General features: G+C 45.4%; 1 protein-coding gene and 1 long non-coding RNA gene across 2 annotated transcripts in view; one reads left to right on the top strand and one right to left on the bottom strand.

The window, feature by feature from the left end:
* Positions 1-20,940, bottom strand: part of LOC145436101 (actin-related protein 10-like) — a 126,603-nt gene that overhangs the window by 46,093 nt on the left and 59,570 nt on the right. The window lies entirely within an intron of this gene.
* Positions 1,238-20,940, top strand: part of LOC145448840 (uncharacterized) — a 21,883-nt gene continuing 2,180 nt past the window's right edge. Inside the window, exons 1-5 of the long non-coding RNA XR_013918034.1 lie at positions 1,238-3,278; positions 7,195-7,402; positions 11,319-11,526; positions 15,443-15,650; positions 19,567-19,774. This is a non-coding gene — a long non-coding RNA (uncharacterized LOC145448840). The remainder of the gene's footprint in view (positions 3,279-7,194; positions 7,403-11,318; positions 11,527-15,442; positions 15,651-19,566; positions 19,775-20,940) is intronic.

Raw genomic sequence — 20,940 nt, 5'->3', positions numbered from 1 at the left:
TTATTTTTCAACAGTCCTATTGCGCATCCATTGTCACTGTTGCCGCGGCTCGACCACGACTTCACAGATATCTCATATACAATGACGCACCCCGCTTCGTATGCCGCAACGCGTTGGGAAATTACTTCGAAACTATAAATTAACTCTTAGCGACATCATCATTGGTTTATTAGCAATTTTATCAGTTCAATACACCACAAAAAATGCGATACAATGAATAGACAGGAAGATGTCGAAGCGACTTGGATTTGTCAATGGAATCGGACACCCACCTTGGCCTAGGCGTAGTAAAGAGGAGGCATGCACACTGAATGAAAGTAAAGAATACAGTATAGAAAAAGAAAGCGACAAGAAATAGGGCGGCATGTCATGGGAAGCGAGATCGATAGGTCAGTCGTGGTCCGGTAATCTTGAGGACGGACTGTATTTATTTAGTAGTAATTGCTTGTATTTCGACTTGAATGTGGACATGCTCGTCGACTGTCGGATGGCCGGCGGGATACTATTCCACACATCAGGTCCGGCATATCTGATGGAGCGATGATCTTTTCGGTCGATCATATGATATTTGGACGACGTGGACGCGCGTGTGTTGTACTTGTGCGCGCTTTTGATTCAGAGGTAAAGAAGTCATTGAAATATTCGGGGCAACGACCGCAGTGAAACTGATACATAAACTTGGCGATTTCTAGTTTCCGCATATCTTCTATGTTTAGGACGCCGAATCTCTTCAGCAGCGACTTATTGGATGGGCAGCCAGGCCCCTTTGGGGCCCTAGCTATGATTCGGAGCACTTTATGCTGTAGTTTCTGCAGTGGCTTGAGTGCAGTTTTACTGGCAGCCCCCCAACAGAGGATGCCATAATGTAACTTCGACAGGATCGTCTAATTTCAGTACGCTAAGAAATCATGTATCACTACACGATTAGAATCTTTAAATTGTTACTCTGTTCATTTTTGAGTGCCCGTGCCATTGTGTTCGCCCGGCCCCAAACTACGAGCCCGCTCGCGGACGGCGGGAACCGCGGGATTATGCGAGAGACCTCCAGCGGATGACGCGAGCGTGCGAATTCGAATTGCCGCGTATCGTCTCCCGCTCTCGAGGGCGTCGTGGCCTAATGGGTATAAGCACTGTGCTTGCCTCGCCGCCACGCCGCGCCGGGGCTCGAATCCCTCCCACCAAAGGCGAAAATGAAGAGCGAAAAAGTATACGGTATGGTTACGCCCAACGAATGTAGAAGGGCAAGAAGTGCGAGGTCATTGTTGCGTCATGCCACTGTTACGTTGCGGCATCCATTTTGGTCTCAAAAGACCACAAAAACAGCCTGAACCTATGTGTGAGGCTGTAGTTTTCGTTCATATTGGCAGTGATATTTATGGGATTACGCCCGCAACTGGTATATTGGACATAGAAACCAAGGTGAATTTATGTATTTTCGTTGTCTGCTGGTCGTTTTTATTTCAGATCACCCCGGACTACCACAGCAAAATGCATTTCTGGGCTGCATCAACGAATTGTAGGCCTACATATGGCGATATATTTAGAATCTCAACCTAAAGGCTTCTTGTGAGAATTGTATCCTGTTGAAGCAGGAGATGGAGCTAGTAAGATTCAATATGGCCAATAGAAACTTGCCGCATACATACTGTAACAGCATAGACCACCCAATACGATATAAAGTCACCCATCTTACAATTTGCAGCTACAAGGCCGGTGTCAGGAGAAAGATGAAGAAATTGCGCGTTATTATTATGATTAAAAGTTTATAGAGTCGCCGCCCTTATCACCTGTTTAGGTCTTGTGTGCCACGGAATACAGTGCAAAGAAATTCAGGGAGAAAGACGAAGAAATTGCGCTGTTGAAATCGCTGGTAATGCGAAATCATTGTGAAATTAATTGTAGCATTTTGACGATACAAATACACAATGAAAACCAAACAAGATACCCAAATGTGATTAATAGCGGAATTGCACAATTTATGATCGTTTTGGAACTTGGATGTAAGCTCGGATAACAAGGAACAGATGGAGAAGGATAGGAAGGTTTTTTCAACAAGGATCAGATTCAGGCTTTGAAAAGAGAAGGGCAGGCCTCTGGATGCAGATGGGCCGGTGATACATTTATGTCAGCACTGAAAATCAGGTTTTCATTTGGAAAGCATGGGTAGTTTTTGAGCTCCAACAGTGCTTCTATATCGAATGTAAACATTCGATGGTGTAGATATCTGAGTAAATCCTCTGATACCACGAACATTTTTATTAATTTTTTAATATGTTCTCGGCAAAAAATCACAAACAAAATATGCGACGGAATCCGACCCGAATACGCAGAAATACAACAAAAACAACCGCCGATACCCCTGTCCGCCCGCGACAAACGCGACTACACGCGCCCCAATACGGACCGGGACGGGGCTCGTTCACTTGAGGACCAATTCTACTACGTCCTTATGGAGAAAATTGATTTTTGGTCCGAAAGTGAACGAGCCCCGTAGGTTCGTCAATTAGATTAGCGGACCTGGACGCCTCTGCATTACCTTTTTCCTAGAATTCATGATCATTTCCTATAGAGAAAGGTTCAAGCGGGTATTTATGTTAAAAACAATTTGTTTTTCTCGTATAATATCAGTTTCAATATGCATATTTCCATCACAGTCCCGTGAATTCAATAAATTCATTTGCGCATATAGAAACTGGATTTTTGACGGTCCGGAGTTCGTGGACGGGTTTTAGCTTCGAGCTAACGGATCGGAATCTTCGAGGAAATGATCGAGTCGAGTCGAATCTAGTAGAACATCAACGGAGGTATTTGGCATTATTCATGTAGGTTAGAAAGGGGACACTGTGGATATATGTAATTTATTTTATTTGTGTGTGCATGCCGCTTCCTTTGTAGGCCGAGGCTAGAGTGTGACCGATTAACTTCATAGCTTGTTTCGAATTCCCGTACATACACTACAAAAAAAAATAAGACAAATTTGGTCTCAATGTCTCAAATCGATTTTTTACAAAAAAAAGTCTTAAAGACCAATTAGTCTTACCAAGTACTTTATGTCTCAAAAGTAAGCCAGAAATTGATCGAAAATAGTAGCAGTGCCTCGGGGGCATCCTTTTCAGTGTTAGGGGTCTGAGCGGAGGAGGGGAAGGATGAGAGAGACCAGAAATTGCAGTGTTGAGATGATCCTGTACTAAGTTTACAAGGTATTCACTAGATATAGTTATCAAGGTACATGCCACTTACTACTCACATGTACTATTCATATCAATATATATATGGTTGTCTGAGTCGAAAATAGCATTTATGGTGAGTGGGTGGTAAAATGAGACCAAATCATCCTCATTTCTTAAATTTGAGACCAAATTTGTCTAATTTTGAGACCAATTTGTCTAATTTTTTTTGTAGTGTATACGTATATAACCAACGACTGCCGAACGAGCAGACGCGAACGAAACGATGAAGCTCTCGGCGACGGCCGACGCCGGTCGGGGCACGGCTTTCTGTGCTAGTGTTCGTCGTGACCCGGGCCGTGGCGCCGACCCCGGAAGTGGCCGACCGGTCCGCGGGGCGGAACGTGTTCGCGCGCTGACCGGCGCGCAAGCTCCGGATCCGCGCGAGACGGCTGCGTAAACGACCGGTTTTCGACGGCGGGGCAGCTCGATCGAGCTGTGCAAAATTAACACCTCTACTTCCTACAGCCGCGTTTCGCGGAGCTAGCAAGACCCGCAGCCCCATCTGACCCGCGCTCGTCTGAGGGGCAGTTCAGACCTGTCAGGCGATGACCGCAGCCCGGTTCTGCCACGTCGCCAACCAGTACTACAACGCGGCAAAAGCCCATTGATGATCGGCCCTCGCTCGCCACGGGGGAGAGCGATAGCCTGAGCGTCGAGCGCCGCGCTGGAAATTGGGACTCTAAATTGAAAGAGCGATAAGCTTTTAGAAACGACGGGTCATAAGTAGACGACAATGTGTATTGGGCTTCGAGTCGTGTCGAGTGTTCGATTATCAATGAGAACGGCGTGGAAAGTTGAAATGTATACAAATTATACATGTAGAGTGGCCACAGCGAATAAAATACGTCGTTTTATCGATTTAATCACGTAACCAACAAGATTCAGAAATAAAGGTTATTTTTCAACAGTCCTATTGCGCATCCATTGTCACTGTTGCCGCGGCTCGACCACGACTTCACAGATATCTCATATACAATGACGCACCCCGCTTCGTATGCCGCAACGCGTTGGGAAATTACTTCGAAACTATAAATTAACTCTTAGCGACATCATCATTGGTTTATTAGCAATTTTATCAGTTCAATACACCACAAAAAATGCGATACAATGAATAGACAGGAAGATGTCGAAGCGACTTGGATTTGTCAATGGAATCGGACACCCACCTTGGCCTAGGCGTAGTAAAGAGGAGGCATGCACACTGAATGAAAGTAAAGAATACAGTATAGAAAAAGAAAGCGACAAGAAATAGGGCGGCATGTCATGGGAAGCGAGATCGATAGGTCAGTCGTGGTCCGGTAATCTTGAGGACGGACTGTATTTATTTAGTAGTAATTGCTTGTATTTCGACTTGAATGTGGACATGCTCGTCGACTGTCGGATGGCCGGCGGGATACTATTCCACACATCAGGTCCGGCATATCTGATGGAGCGATGATCTTTTCGGTCGATCATATGATATTTGGACGACGTGGACGCGCGTGTGTTGTACTTGTGCGCGCTTTTGATTCAGAGGTAAAGAAGTCATTGAAATATTCGGGGCAACGACCGCAGTGAAACTGATACATAAACTTGGCGATTTCTAGTTTCCGCATATCTTCTATGTTTAGGACGCCGAATCTCTTCAGCAGCGACTTATTGGATGGGCAGCCAGGCCCCTTTGGGGCCCTAGCTATGATTCGGAGCACTTTATGCTGTAGTTTCTGCAGTGGCTTGAGTGCAGTTTTACTGGCAGCCCCCCAACAGAGGATGCCATAATGTAACTTCGACAGGATCGTCTAATTTCAGTACGCTAAGAAATCATGTATCACTACACGATTAGAATCTTTAAATTGTTACTCTGTTCATTTTTGAGTGCCCGTGCCATTGTGTTCGCCCGGCCCCAAACTACGAGCCCGCTCGCGGACGGCGGGAACCGCGGGATTATGCGAGAGACCTCCAGCGGATGACGCGAGCGTGCGAATTCGAATTGCCGCGTATCGTCTCCCGCTCTCGAGGGCGTCGTGGCCTAATGGGTATAAGCACTGTGCTTGCCTCGCCGCCACGCCGCGCCGGGGCTCGAATCCCTCCCACCAAAGGCGAAAATGAAGAGCGAAAAAGTATACGGTATGGTTACGCCCAAAGAATGTAGAAGGGCAAGAAGTGCGAGGTCATTGTTGCGTCATGCCACTGTTACGTTGCGGCATCCATTTTGGTCTCAAAAGACCACAAAAACAGCCTGAACCTATGTGTGAGGCTGTAGTTTTCGTTCATATTGGCAGTGATATTTATGGGATTACGCCCGCAACTGGTATATTGGACATAGAAACCAAGGTGAATTTATGTATTTTCGTTGTCTGCTGGTCGTTTTTATTTCAGATCACCCCGGACTACCACAGCAAAATGCATTTCTGGGCTGCATCAACGAATTGTAGGCCTACATATGGCGATATATTTAGAATCTCAACCTAAAGGCTTCTTGTGAGAATTGTATCCTGTTGAAGCAGGAGATGGAGCTAGTAAGATTCAATATGGCCAATAGAAACTTGCCGCATACATACTGTAACAGCATAGACCACCCAATACGATATAAAGTCACCCATCTTACAATTTGCAGCTACAAGGCCGGTGTCAGGAGAAAGATGAAGAAATTGCGCGTTATTATTATGATTAAAAGTTTATAGAGTCGCCGCCCTTATCACCTGTTTAGGTCTTGTGTGCCACGGAATACAGTGCAAAGAAATTCAGGGAGAAAGACGAAGAAATTGCGCTGTTGAAATCGCTGGTAATGCGAAATCATTGTGAAATTAATTGTAGCATTTTGACGATACAAATACACAATGAAAACCAAACAAGATACCCAAATGTGATTAATAGCGGAATTGCACAATTTATGATCGTTTTGGAACTTGGATGTAAGCTCGGATAACAAGGAACAGATGGAGAAGGATAGGAAGGTTTTTTCAACAAGGATCAGATTCAGGCTTTGAAAAGAGAAGGGCAGGCCTCTGGATGCAGATGGGCCGGTGATACATTTATGTCAGCACTGAAAATCAGGTTTTCATTTGGAAAGCATGGGTAGTTTTTGAGCTCCAACAGTGCTTCTATATCGAATGTAAACATTCGATGGTGTAGATATCTGAGTAAATCCTCTGATACCACGAACATTTTTATTAATTTTTTAATATGTTCTCGGCAAAAAATCACAAACAAAATATGCGACGGAATCCGACCCGAATACGCAGAAATACAACAAAAACAACCGCCGATACCCCTGTCCGCCCGCGACAAACGCGACTACACGCGCCCCAATACGGACCGGGACGGGGCTCGTTCACTTGAGGACCAATTCTACTACGTCCTTATGGAGAAAATTGATTTTTGGTCCGAAAGTGAACGAGCCCCGTAGGTTCGTCAATTAGATTAGCGGACCTGGACGCCTCTGCATTACCTTTTTCCTAGAATTCATGATCATTTCCTATAGAGAAAGGTTCAAGCGGGTATTTATGTTAAAAACAATTTGTTTTTCTCGTATAATATCAGTTTCAATATGCATATTTCCATCACAGTCCCGTGAATTCAATAAATTCATTTGCGCATATAGAAACTGGATTTTTGACGGTCCGGAGTTCGTGGACGGGTTTTAGCTTCGAGCTAACGGATCGGAATCTTCGAGGAAATGATCGAGTCGAGTCGAATCTAGTAGAACATCAACGGAGGTATTTGGCATTATTCATGTAGGTTAGAAAGGGGACACTGTGGATATATGTAATTTATTTTATTTGTGTGTGCATGCCGCTTCCTTTGTAGGCCGAGGCTAGAGTGTGACCGATTAACTTCATAGCTTGTTTCGAATTCCCGTACATACACTACAAAAAAAAATAAGACAAATTTGGTCTCAATGTCTCAAATCGATTTTTTACAAAAAAAAGTCTTAAAGACCAATTAGTCTTACCAAGTACTTTATGTCTCAAAAGTAAGCCAGAAATTGATCGAAAATAGTAGCAGTGCCTCGGGGGCATCCTTTTCAGTGTTAGGGGTCTGAGCGGAGGAGGGGAAGGATGAGAGAGACCAGAAATTGCAGTGTTGAGATGATCCTGTACTAAGTTTACAAGGTATTCACTAGATATAGTTATCAAGGTACATGCCACTTACTACTCACATGTACTATTCATATCAATATATATATGGTTGTCTGAGTCGAAAATAGCATTTATGGTGAGTGGGTGGTAAAATGAGACCAAATCATCCTCATTTCTTAAATTTGAGACCAAATTTGTCTAATTTTGAGACCAATTTGTCTAATTTTTTTTGTAGTGTATACGTATATAACCAACGACTGCCGAACGAGCAGACGCGAACGAAACGATGAAGCTCTCGGCGACGGCCGACGCCGGTCGGGGCACGGCTTTCTGTGCTAGTGTTCGTCGTGACCCGGGCCGTGGCGCCGACCCCGGAAGTGGCCGACCGGTCCGCGGGGCGGAACGTGTTCGCGCGCTGACCGGCGCGCAAGCTCCGGATCCGCGCGAGACGGCTGCGTAAACGACCGGTTTTCGACGGCGGGGCAGCTCGATCGAGCTGTGCAAAATTAACACCTCTACTTCCTACAGCCGCGTTTCGCGGAGCTAGCAAGACCCGCAGCCCCATCTGACCCGCGCTCGTCTGAGGGGCAGTTCAGACCTGTCAGGCGATGACCGCAGCCCGGTTCTGCCACGTCGCCAACCAGTACTACAACGCGGCAAAAGCCCATTGATGATCGGCCCTCGCTCGCCACGGGGGAGAGCGATAGCCTGAGCGTCGAGCGCCGCGCTGGAAATTGGGACTCTAAATTGAAAGAGCGATAAGCTTTTAGAAACGACGGGTCATAAGTAGACGACAATGTGTATTGGGCTTCGAGTCGTGTCGAGTGTTCGATTATCAATGAGAACGGCGTGGAAAGTTGAAATGTATACAAATTATACATGTAGAGTGGCCACAGCGAATAAAATACGTCGTTTTATCGATTTAATCACGTAACCAACAAGATTCAGAAATAAAGGTTATTTTTCAACAGTCCTATTGCGCATCCATTGTCACTGTTGCCGCGGCTCGACCACGACTTCACAGATATCTCATATACAATGACGCACCCCGCTTCGTATGCCGCAACGCGTTGGGAAATTACTTCGAAACTATAAATTAACTCTTAGCGACATCATCATTGGTTTATTAGCAATTTTATCAGTTCAATACACCACAAAAAATGCGATACAATGAATAGACAGGAAGATGTCGAAGCGACTTGGATTTGTCAATGGAATCGGACACCCACCTTGGCCTAGGCGTAGTAAAGAGGAGGCATGCACACTGAATGAAAGTAAAGAATACAGTATAGAAAAAGAAAGCGACAAGAAATAGGGCGGCATGTCATGGGAAGCGAGATCGATAGGTCAGTCGTGGTCCGGTAATCTTGAGGACGGACTGTATTTATTTAGTAGTAATTGCTTGTATTTCGACTTGAATGTGGACATGCTCGTCGACTGTCGGATGGCCGGCGGGATACTATTCCACACATCAGGTCCGGCATATCTGATGGAGCGATGATCTTTTCGGTCGATCATATGATATTTGGACGACGTGGACGCGCGTGTGTTGTACTTGTGCGCGCTTTTGATTCAGAGGTAAAGAAGTCATTGAAATATTCGGGGCAACGACCGCAGTGAAACTGATACATAAACTTGGCGATTTCTAGTTTCCGCATATCTTCTATGTTTAGGACGCCGAATCTCTTCAGCAGCGACTTATTGGATGGGCAGCCAGGCCCCTTTGGGGCCCTAGCTATGATTCGGAGCACTTTATGCTGTAGTTTCTGCAGTGGCTTGAGTGCAGTTTTACTGGCAGCCCCCCAACAGAGGATGCCATAATGTAACTTCGACAGGATCGTCTAATTTCAGTACGCTAAGAAATCATGTATCACTACACGATTAGAATCTTTAAATTGTTACTCTGTTCATTTTTGAGTGCCCGTGCCATTGTGTTCGCCCGGCCCCAAACTACGAGCCCGCTCGCGGACGGCGGGAACCGCGGGATTATGCGAGAGACCTCCAGCGGATGACGCGAGCGTGCGAATTCGAATTGCCGCGTATCGTCTCCCGCTCTCGAGGGCGTCGTGGCCTAATGGGTATAAGCACTGTGCTTGCCTCGCCGCCACGCCGCGCCGGGGCTCGAATCCCTCCCACCAAAGGCGAAAATGAAGAGCGAAAAAGTATACGGTATGGTTACGCCCAAAGAATGTAGAAGGGCAAGAAGTGCGAGGTCATTGTTGCGTCATGCCACTGTTACGTTGCGGCATCCATTTTGGTCTCAAAAGACCACAAAAACAGCCTGAACCTATGTGTGAGGCTGTAGTTTTCGTTCATATTGGCAGTGATATTTATGGGATTACGCCCGCAACTGGTATATTGGACATAGAAACCAAGGTGAATTTATGTATTTTCGTTGTCTGCTGGTCGTTTTTATTTCAGATCACCCCGGACTACCACAGCAAAATGCATTTCTGGGCTGCATCAACGAATTGTAGGCCTACATATGGCGATATATTTAGAATCTCAACCTAAAGGCTTCTTGTGAGAATTGTATCCTGTTGAAGCAGGAGATGGAGCTAGTAAGATTCAATATGGCCAATAGAAACTTGCCGCATACATACTGTAACAGCATAGACCACCCAATACGATATAAAGTCACCCATCTTACAATTTGCAGCTACAAGGCCGGTGTCAGGAGAAAGATGAAGAAATTGCGCGTTATTATTATGATTAAAAGTTTATAGAGTCGCCGCCCTTATCACCTGTTTAGGTCTTGTGTGCCACGGAATACAGTGCAAAGAAATTCAGGGAGAAAGACGAAGAAATTGCGCTGTTGAAATCGCTGGTAATGCGAAATCATTGTGAAATTAATTGTAGCATTTTGACGATACAAATACACAATGAAAACCAAACAAGATACCCAAATGTGATTAATAGCGGAATTGCACAATTTATGATCGTTTTGGAACTTGGATGTAAGCTCGGATAACAAGGAACAGATGGAGAAGGATAGGAAGGTTTTTTCAACAAGGATCAGATTCAGGCTTTGAAAAGAGAAGGGCAGGCCTCTGGATGCAGATGGGCCGGTGATACATTTATGTCAGCACTGAAAATCAGGTTTTCATTTGGAAAGCATGGGTAGTTTTTGAGCTCCAACAGTGCTTCTATATCGAATGTAAACATTCGATGGTGTAGATATCTGAGTAAATCCTCTGATACCACGAACATTTTTATTAATTTTTTAATATGTTCTCGGCAAAAAATCACAAACAAAATATGCGACGGAATCCGACCCGAATACGCAGAAATACAACAAAAACAACCGCCGATACCCCTGTCCGCCCGCGACAAACGCGACTACACGCGCCCCAATACGGACCGGGACGGGGCTCGTTCACTTGAGGACCAATTCTACTACGTCCTTATGGAGAAAATTGATTTTTGGTCCGAAAGTGAACGAGCCCCGTAGGTTCGTCAATTAGATTAGCGGACCTGGACGCCTCTGCATTACCTTTTTCCTAGAATTCATGATCATTTCCTATAGAGAAAGGTTCAAGCGGGTATTTATGTTAAAAACAATTTGTTTTTCTCGTATAATATCAGTTTCAATATGCATATTTCCATCACAGTCCCGTGAATTCAATAAATTCATTTGCGCATATAGAAACTGGATTTTTGACGGTCCGGAGTTCGTGGACGGGTTTTAGCTTCGAGCTAACGGATCGGAATCTTCGAGGAAATGATCGAGTCGAGTCGAATCTAGTAGAACATCAACGGAGGTATTTGGCATTATTCATGTAGGTTAGAAAGGGGACACTGTGGATATATGTAATTTATTTTATTTGTGTGTGCATGCCGCTTCCTTTGTAGGCCGAGGCTAGAGTGTGACCGATTAACTTCATAGCTTGTTTCGAATTCCCGTACATACACTACAAAAAAAAATAAGACAAATTTGGTCTCAATGTCTCAAATCGATTTTTTACAAAAAAAAGTCTTAAAGACCAATTAGTCTTACCAAGTACTTTATGTCTCAAAAGTAAGCCAGAAATTGATCGAAAATAGTAGCAGTGCCTCGGGGGCATCCTTTTCAGTGTTAGGGGTCTGAGCGGAGGAGGGGAAGGATGAGAGAGACCAGAAATTGCAGTGTTGAGATGATCCTGTACTAAGTTTACAAGGTATTCACTAGATATAGTTATCAAGGTACATGCCACTTACTACTCACATGTACTATTCATATCAATATATATATGGTTGTCTGAGTCGAAAATAGCATTTATGGTGAGTGGGTGGTAAAATGAGACCAAATCATCCTCATTTCTTAAATTTGAGACCAAATTTGTCTAATTTTGAGACCAATTTGTCTAATTTTTTTTGTAGTGTATACGTATATAACCAACGACTGCCGAACGAGCAGACGCGAACGAAACGATGAAGCTCTCGGCGACGGCCGACGCCGGTCGGGGCACGGCTTTCTGTGCTAGTGTTCGTCGTGACCCGGGCCGTGGCGCCGACCCCGGAAGTGGCCGACCGGTCCGCGGGGCGGAACGTGTTCGCGCGCTGACCGGCGCGCAAGCTCCGGATCCGCGCGAGACGGCTGCGTAAACGACCGGTTTTCGACGGCGGGGCAGCTCGATCGAGCTGTGCAAAATTAACACCTCTACTTCCTACAGCCGCGTTTCGCGGAGCTAGCAAGACCCGCAGCCCCATCTGACCCGCGCTCGTCTGAGGGGCAGTTCAGACCTGTCAGGCGATGACCGCAGCCCGGTTCTGCCACGTCGCCAACCAGTACTACAACGCGGCAAAAGCCCATTGATGATCGGCCCTCGCTCGCCACGGGGGAGAGCGATAGCCTGAGCGTCGAGCGCCGCGCTGGAAATTGGGACTCTAAATTGAAAGAGCGATAAGCTTTTAGAAACGACGGGTCATAAGTAGACGACAATGTGTATTGGGCTTCGAGTCGTGTCGAGTGTTCGATTATCAATGAGAACGGCGTGGAAAGTTGAAATGTATACAAATTATACATGTAGAGTGGCCACAGCGAATAAAATACGTCGTTTTATCGATTTAATCACGTAACCAACAAGATTCAGAAATAAAGGTTATTTTTCAACAGTCCTATTGCGCATCCATTGTCACTGTTGCCGCGGCTCGACCACGACTTCACAGATATCTCATATACAATGACGCACCCCGCTTCGTATGCCGCAACGCGTTGGGAAATTACTTCGAAACTATAAATTAACTCTTAGCGACATCATCATTGGTTTATTAGCAATTTTATCAGTTCAATACACCACAAAAAATGCGATACAATGAATAGACAGGAAGATGTCGAAGCGACTTGGATTTGTCAATGGAATCGGACACCCACCTTGGCCTAGGCGTAGTAAAGAGGAGGCATGCACACTGAATGAAAGTAAAGAATACAGTATAGAAAAAGAAAGCGACAAGAAATAGGGCGGCATGTCATGGGAAGCGAGATCGATAGGTCAGTCGTGGTCCGGTAATCTTGAGGACGGACTGTATTTATTTAGTAGTAATTGCTTGTATTTCGACTTGAATGTGGACATGCTCGTCGACTGTCGGATGGCCGGCGGGATACTATTCCACACATCAGGTCCGGCATATCTGATGGAGCGATGATCTTTTCGGTCGATCATATGATATTTGGACGACGTGGACGCGCGTGTGTTGTACTTGTGCGCGCTTTTGATTCAGAGGTAAAGAAGTCATTGAAATATTCGGGGCAACGACCGCAGTGAAACTGATACATAAACTTGGCGATTTCTAGTTTCCGCATATCTTCTATGTTTAGGACGCCGAATCTCTTCAGCAGCGACTTATTGGATGGGCAGCCAGGCCCCTTTGGGGCCCTAGCTATGATTCGGAGCACTTTATGCTGTAGTTTCTGCAGTGGCTTGAGTGCAGTTTTACTGGCAGCCCCCCAACAGAGGATGCCATAATGTAACTTCGACAGGATCGTCTAATTTCAGTACGCTAAGAAATCATGTATCACTACACGATTAGAATCTTTAAATTGTTACTCTGTTCATTTTTGAGTGCCCGTGCCATTGTGTTCGCCCGGCCCCAAACTACGAGCCCGCTCGCGGACGGCGGGAACCGCGGGATTATGCGAGAGACCTCCAGCGGATGACGCGAGCGTGCGAATTCGAATTGCCGCGTATCGTCTCCCGCTCTCGAGGGCGTCGTGGCCTAATGGGTATAAGCACTGTGCTTGCCTCGCCGCCACGCCGCGCCGGGGCTCGAATCCCTCCCACCAAAGGCGAAAATGAAGAGCGAAAAAGTATACGGTATGGTTACGCCCAAAGAATGTAGAAGGGCAAGAAGTGCGAGGTCATTGTTGCGTCATGCCACTGTTACGTTGCGGCATCCATTTTGGTCTCAAAAGACCACAAAAACAGCCTGAACCTATGTGTGAGGCTGTAGTTTTCGTTCATATTGGCAGTGATATTTATGGGATTACGCCCGCAACTGGTATATTGGACATAGAAACCAAGGTGAATTTATGTATTTTCGTTGTCTGCTGGTCGTTTTTATTTCAGATCACCCCGGACTACCACAGCAAAATGCATTTCTGGGCTGCATCAACGAATTGTAGGCCTACATATGGCGATATATTTAGAATCTCAACCTAAAGGCTTCTTGTGAGAATTGTATCCTGTTGAAGCAGGAGATGGAGCTAGTAAGATTCAATATGGCCAATAGAAACTTGCCGCATACATACTGTAACAGCATAGACCACCCAATACGATATAAAGTCACCCATCTTACAATTTGCAGCTACAAGGCCGGTGTCAGGAGAAAGATGAAGAAATTGCGCGTTATTATTATGATTAAAAGTTTATAGAGTCGCCGCCCTTATCACCTGTTTAGGTCTTGTGTGCCACGGAATACAGTGCAAAGAAATTCAGGGAGAAAGACGAAGAAATTGCGCTGTTGAAATCGCTGGTAATGCGAAATCATTGTGAAATTAATTGTAGCATTTTGACGATACAAATACACAATGAAAACCAAACAAGATACCCAAATGTGATTAATAGCGGAATTGCACAATTTATGATCGTTTTGGAACTTGGATGTAAGCTCGGATAACAAGGAACAGATGGAGAAGGATAGGAAGGTTTTTTCAACAAGGATCAGATTCAGGCTTTGAAAAGAGAAGGGCAGGCCTCTGGATGCAGATGGGCCGGTGATACATTTATGTCAGCACTGAAAATCAGGTTTTCATTTGGAAAGCATGGGTAGTTTTTGAGCTCCAACAGTGCTTCTATATCGAATGTAAACATTCGATGGTGTAGATATCTGAGTAAATCCTCTGATACCACGAACATTTTTATTAATTTTTTAATATGTTCTCGGCAAAAAATCACAAACAAAATATGCGACGGAATCCGACCCGAATACGCAGAAATACAACAAAAACAACCGCCGATACCCCTGTCCGCCCGCGACAAACGCGACTACACGCGCCCCAATACGGACCGGGACGGGGCTCGTTCACTTGAGGACCAATTCTACTACGTCCTTATGGAGAAAATTGATTTTTGGTCCGAAAGTGAACGAGCCCCGTAGGTTCGTCAATTAGATTAGCGGACCTGGACGCCTCTGCATTACCTTTTTCCTAGAATTCATGATCATTTCCTATAGAGAAAGGTTCAAGCGGGTATTTATGTTAAAAACAATTTGTTTTTCTCGTATAATATCAGTTTCAATATGCATATTTCCATCACAGTCCCGTGAATTCAATAAATTCATTTGCGCATATAGAAACTGGATTTTTGACGGTCCGGAGTTCGTGGACGGGTTTTAGCTTCGAGCTAACGGATCGGAATCTTCGAGGAAATGATCGAGTCGAGTCGAATCTAGTAGAACATCAACGGAGGTATTTGGCATTATTCATGTAGGTTAGAAAGGGGACACTGTGGATATATGTAATTTATTTTATTTGTGTGTGCATGCCGCTTCCTTTGTAGGCCGAGGCTAGAGTGTGACCGATTAACTTCATAGCTTGTTTCGAATTCCCGTACATACACTACAAAAAAAAATAAGACAAATTTGGTCTCAATGTCTCAAATCGATTTTTTACAAAAAAAAGTCTTAAAGACCAATTAGTCTTACCAAGTACTTTATGTCTCAAAAGTAAGCCAGAAATTGATCGAAAATAGTAGCAGTGCCTCGGGGGCATCCTTTTCAGTGTTAGGGGTCTGAGCGGAGGAGGGGAAGGATGAGAGAGACCAGAAATTGCAGTGTTGAGATGATCCTGTACTAAGTTTACAAGGTATTCACTAGATATAGTTATCAAGGTACATGCCACTTACTACTCACATGTACTATTCATATCAATATATATATGGTTGTCTGAGTCGAAAATAGCATTTATGGTGAGTGGGTGGTAAAATGAGACCAAATCATCCTCATTTCTTAAATTTGAGACCAAATTTGTCTAATTTTGAGACCAATTTGTCTAATTTTTTTTGTAGTGTATACGTATATAACCAACGACTGCCGAACGAGCAGACGCGAACGAAACGATGAAGCTCTCGGCGACGGCCGACGCCGGTCGGGGCACGGCTTTCTGTGCTAGTGTTCGTCGTGACCCGGGCCGTGGCGCCGACCCCGGAAGTGGCCGACCGGTCCGCGGGGCGGAACGTGTTCGCGCGCTGACCGGCGCGCAAGCTCCGGATCCGCGCGAGACGGCTGCGTAAACGACCGGTTTTCGACGGCGGGGCAGCTCGATCGAGCTGTGCAAAATTAACACCTCTACTTCCTACAGCCGCGTTTCGCGGAGCTAGCAAGACCCGCAGCCCCATCTGACCCGCGCTCGTCTGAGGGGCAGTTCAGACCTGTCAGGCGATGACCGCAGCCCGGTTCTGCCACGTCGCCAACCAGTACTACAACGCGGCAAAAGCCCATTGATGATCGGCCCTCGCTCGCCACGGGGGAGAGCGATAGCCTGAGCGTCGAGCGCCGCGCTGGAAATTGGGACTCTAAATTGAAAGAGCGATAAGCTTTTAGAAACGACGGGTCATAAGTAGACGACAATGTGTATTGGGCTTCGAGTCGTGTCGAGTGTTCGATTATCAATGAGAACGGCGTGGAAAGTTGAAATGTATACAAATTATACATGTAGAGTGGCCACAGCGAATAAAATACGTCGTTTTATCGATTTAATCACGTAACCAACAAGATTCAGAAATAAAGGTTATTTTTCAACAGTCCTATTGCGCATCCATTGTCACTGTTGCCGCGGCTCGACCACGACTTCACAGATATCTCATATACAATGACGCACCCCGCTTCGTATGCCGCAACGCGTTGGGAAATTACTTCGAAACTATAAATTAACTCTTAGCGACATCATCATTGGTTTATTAGCAATTTTATCAGTTCAATACACCACAAAAAATGCGATACAATGAATAGACAGGAAGATGTCGAAGCGACTTGGATTTGTCAATGGAATCGGACACCCACCTTGGCCTAGGCGTAGTAAAGAGGAGGCATGCACACTGAATGAAAGTAAAGAATACAGTATAGAAAAAGAAAGCGACAAGAAATAGGGCGGCATGTCATGGGAAGCGAGATCGATAGGTCAGTCGTGGTCCGGTAATCTTGAGGACGGACTGTATTTATTTAGTAGTAATTGCTTGTATTTCGACTTGAATGTGGACATGCTCGTCGACTGTCGGATGGCCGGCGGGATACTATTCCACACATCAGGTCCGGCATATCTGATGGAGCGATGATCTTTTCGGTCGATCATATGATATTTGGACGACGTGGACGCGCGTGTGTTGTACTTGTGCGCGCTTTTGATTCAGAGGTAAAGAAGTCATTGAAATATTCGGGGCAACGACCGCAGTGAAACTGATACATAAACTTGGCGATTTCTAGTTTCCGCATATCTTCTATGTTTAGGACGCCGAATCTCTTCAGCAGCGACTTATTGGATGGGCAGCCAGGCCCCTTTGGGGCCCTAGCTATGATTCGGAGCACTTTATGCTGTAGTTTCTGCAGTGGCTTGAGTGCAGTTTTACTGGCAGCCCCCCAACAGAGGATGCCATAATGTAACTTCGACAGGATCGTCTAATTTCAGTACGCTAAGAAATCATGTATCACTACACGATTAGAATCTTTAAATTGTTACTCTGTTCATTTTTGAGTGCCCGTGCCATTGTGTTCGCCCGGCCCCAAACTACGAGCCCGCTCGCGGACGGCGGGAACCGCGGGATTATGCGAGAGACCTCCAGCGGATGACGCGAGCGTGCGAATTCGAATTGCCGCGTATCGTCTCCCGCTCTCGAGGGCGTCGTGGCCTAATGGGTATAAGCACTGTGCTTGCCTCGCCGCCACGCCGCGCCGGGGCTCGAATCCCTCCCACCAAAGGCGAAAATGAAGAGCGAAAAAGTATACGGTATGGTTACGCCCAAAGAATGTAGAAGGGCAAGAAGTGCGAGGTCATTGTTGCGTCATGCCACTGTTACGTTGCGGCATCCATTTTGGTCTCAAAAGACCACAAAAACAGCCTGAACCTATGTGTGAGGCTGTAGTTTTCGTTCATATTGGCAGTGATATTTATGGGATTACGCCCGCAACTGGTATATTGGACATAGAAACCAAGGTGAATTTATGTATTTTCGTTGTCTGCTGGTCGTTTTTATTTCAGATCACCCCGGACTACCACAGCAAAATGCATTTCTGGGCTGCATCAACGAATTGTAGGCCTACATATGGCGATATATTTAGAATCTCAACCTAAAGGCTTCTTGTGAGAATTGTATCCTGTTGAAGCAGGAGATGGAGCTAGTAAGATTCAATATGGCCAATAGAAACTTGCCGCATACATACTGTAACAGCATAGACCACCCAATACGATATAAAGTCACCCATCTTACAATTTGCAGCTACAAGGCCGGTGTCAGGAGAAAGATGAAGAAATTGCGCGTTATTATTATGATTAAAAGTTTATAGAGTCGCCGCCCTTATCACCTGTTTAGGTCTTGTGTGCCACGGAATACAGTGCAAAGAAATTCAGGGAGAAAGACGAAGAAATTGCGCTGTTGAAATCGCTGGTAATGCGAAATCATTGTGAAATTAATTGTAGCATTTTGACGATACAAATACACAATGAAAACCAAACAAGATACCCAAATGTGATTAATAGCGGAATTGCACAATTTATGATCGTTTTGGAACTTGGATGTAAGCTCGGATAACAAGGAACAGATGGAGAAGGATAGGAAGGTTTTTTCAACAAGGATCAGATTCAGGCTTTGAAAAGAGAAGGGCAGGCCTCTGGATGCAGATGGGCCGGTGATACATTTATGTCAGCACTGAAAATCAGGTTTTCATTTGGAAAGCATGGGTAGTTTTTGAGCTCCAACAGTGCTTCTATATCGAATGTAAACATTCGATGGTGTAGATATCTGAGTAAATCCTCTGATACCACGAACATTTTTATTAATTTTTTAATATGTTCTCGGCAAAAAATCACAAACAAAATATGCGACGGAATCCGACCCGAATACGCAGAAATACAACAAAAACAACCGCCGATACCCCTGTCCGCCCGCGACAAACGCGACTACACGCGCCCCAATACGGACCGGGACGGGGCTCGTTCACTTGAGGACCAATTCTACTACGTCCTTATGGAGAAAATTGATTTTTGGTCCGAAAGTGAACGAGCCCCGTAGGTTCGTCAATTAGATTAGCGGACCTGGACGCCTCTGCATTACCTTTTTCCTAGAATTCATGATCATTTCCTATAGAGAAAGGTTCAAGCGGGTATTTATGTTAAAAACAATTTGTTTTTCTCGTATAATATCAGTTTCAATATGCATATTTCCATCACAGTCCCGTGAATTCAATAAATTCATTTGCGCATATAGAAACTGGAATTTTGACGGTCCGGAGTTCGTGGACGGGTTTTAGCTTCGAGCTAACGGATCGGAATCTTCGAGGAAATGATCGAGTCGAGTCGAATCTAGTAGAACATCAACGGAGGTATTTGGCATTATTCATGTAGGTTAGAAAGGGGACACTGTGGATATATGTAATTTATTTTATTTGTGTGTGCATGCCGCTTCCTTTGTAGGCCGAGGCTAGAGTGTGACCGATTAACTTCATAGCTTGTTTCGAATTCCCGTACATACACTACAAAAAAAAATAAGACAAATTTGGTCTCAATGTCTCAAATCGATTTTTTACAAAAAAAAGTCTTAAAGACCAATTAGTCTTACCAAGTACTTTATGTCTCAAAAGTAAGCCAGAAATTGATCGAAAATAGTAGCAGTGCCTCGGGGGCATCCTTTTCAGTGTTAGGGGTCTGAGCGGAGGAGGGGAAGGATGAGAGAGACCAGAAATTGCAGTGTTGAGATGATCCTGTACTAAGTTTACAAGGTATTCACTAGATATAGTTATCAAGGTACATGCCACTTACTACTCACATGTACTATTCATATCAATATATATATGGTTGTCTGAGTCGAAAATAGCATTTATGGTGAGTGGGTGGTAAAATGAGACCAAATCATCCTCATTTCTTAAATTTGAGACCAAATTTGTCTAATTTTGAGACCAATTTGTCTAATTTTTTTTGTAGTGTATACGTATATAACCAACGACTGCCGAACGAGCAGACGCGAACGAAACGATGAAGCTCTCGGCGACGGCCGACGCCGGTCGGGGCACGGCTTTCTGTGCTAGTGTTCGTCGTGACCCGGGCCGTGGCGCCGACCCCGGAAGTGGCCGACCGGTCCGCGGGGCGGAACGTGTTCGCGCGCTGACCGGCGCGCAAGCTCCGGATCCGCGCGAGACGGCTGCGTAAACGACCGGTTTTCGACGGCGGGGCAGCTCGATCGAGCTGTGCAAAATTAACACCTCTACTTCCTACAGCCGCGTTTCGCGGAGCTAGCAAGACCCGCAGCCCCATCTGACCCGCGCTCGTCTGAGGGGCAGTTCAGACCTGTCAGGCGATGACCGCAGCCCGGTTCTGCCACGTCGCCAACCAGTACTACAACGCGGCAAAAGCCCATTGATGATCGGCCCTCGCTCGCCACGGGGGAGAGCGATAGCCTGAGCGTCGAGCGCCGCGCTGGAAATTGGGACTCTAAATTGAAAGAGCGATAAGCTTTTAGAAACGACGGGTCATAAGTAGACGACAATGTGTATTGGGCTTCGAGTCGTGTCGAGTGTTCGATTATCAATGAGAACGGCGTGGAAAGTTGAAATGTATACAAATTATACATGTAGAGTGGCCACAGCGAATAAAATACGTCGTTTTATCGATTTAATCACGTAACCAACAAGATTCAGAAATAAAGGTTATTTTTCAACAGTCCTATTGCGCATCCATTGTCACTGTTGCCGCGGCTCGACCACGACTTCACAGATATCTCATATACAATGACGCACCCCGCTTCGTATGCCGCAACGCGTTGGGAAATTACTTCGAAACTATAAATTAACTCTTAGCGACATCATCATTGGTTTATTAGCAATTTTATCAGTTCAATACACCACAAAAAATGCGATACAATGAATAGACAGGAAGATGTCGAAGCGACTTGGATTTGTCAATGGAATCGGACACCCACCTTGGCCTAGGCGTAGTAAAGAGGAGGCATGCACACTGAATGAAAGTA

The sequence above is a fragment of the Botryllus schlosseri genome, chromosome 1, assembly GCF_051294905.1.
Source record: "Botryllus schlosseri isolate E-star chromosome 1, Bs_hap1, whole genome shotgun sequence".
In the NCBI taxonomy this organism is placed as follows: Eukaryota; Metazoa; Chordata; class Ascidiacea; order Stolidobranchia; family Styelidae; genus Botryllus; species Botryllus schlosseri.
Note: the sequence above shows the minus strand (reverse complement) of the source record. Positions and strands in the feature narration are given on the sequence as shown.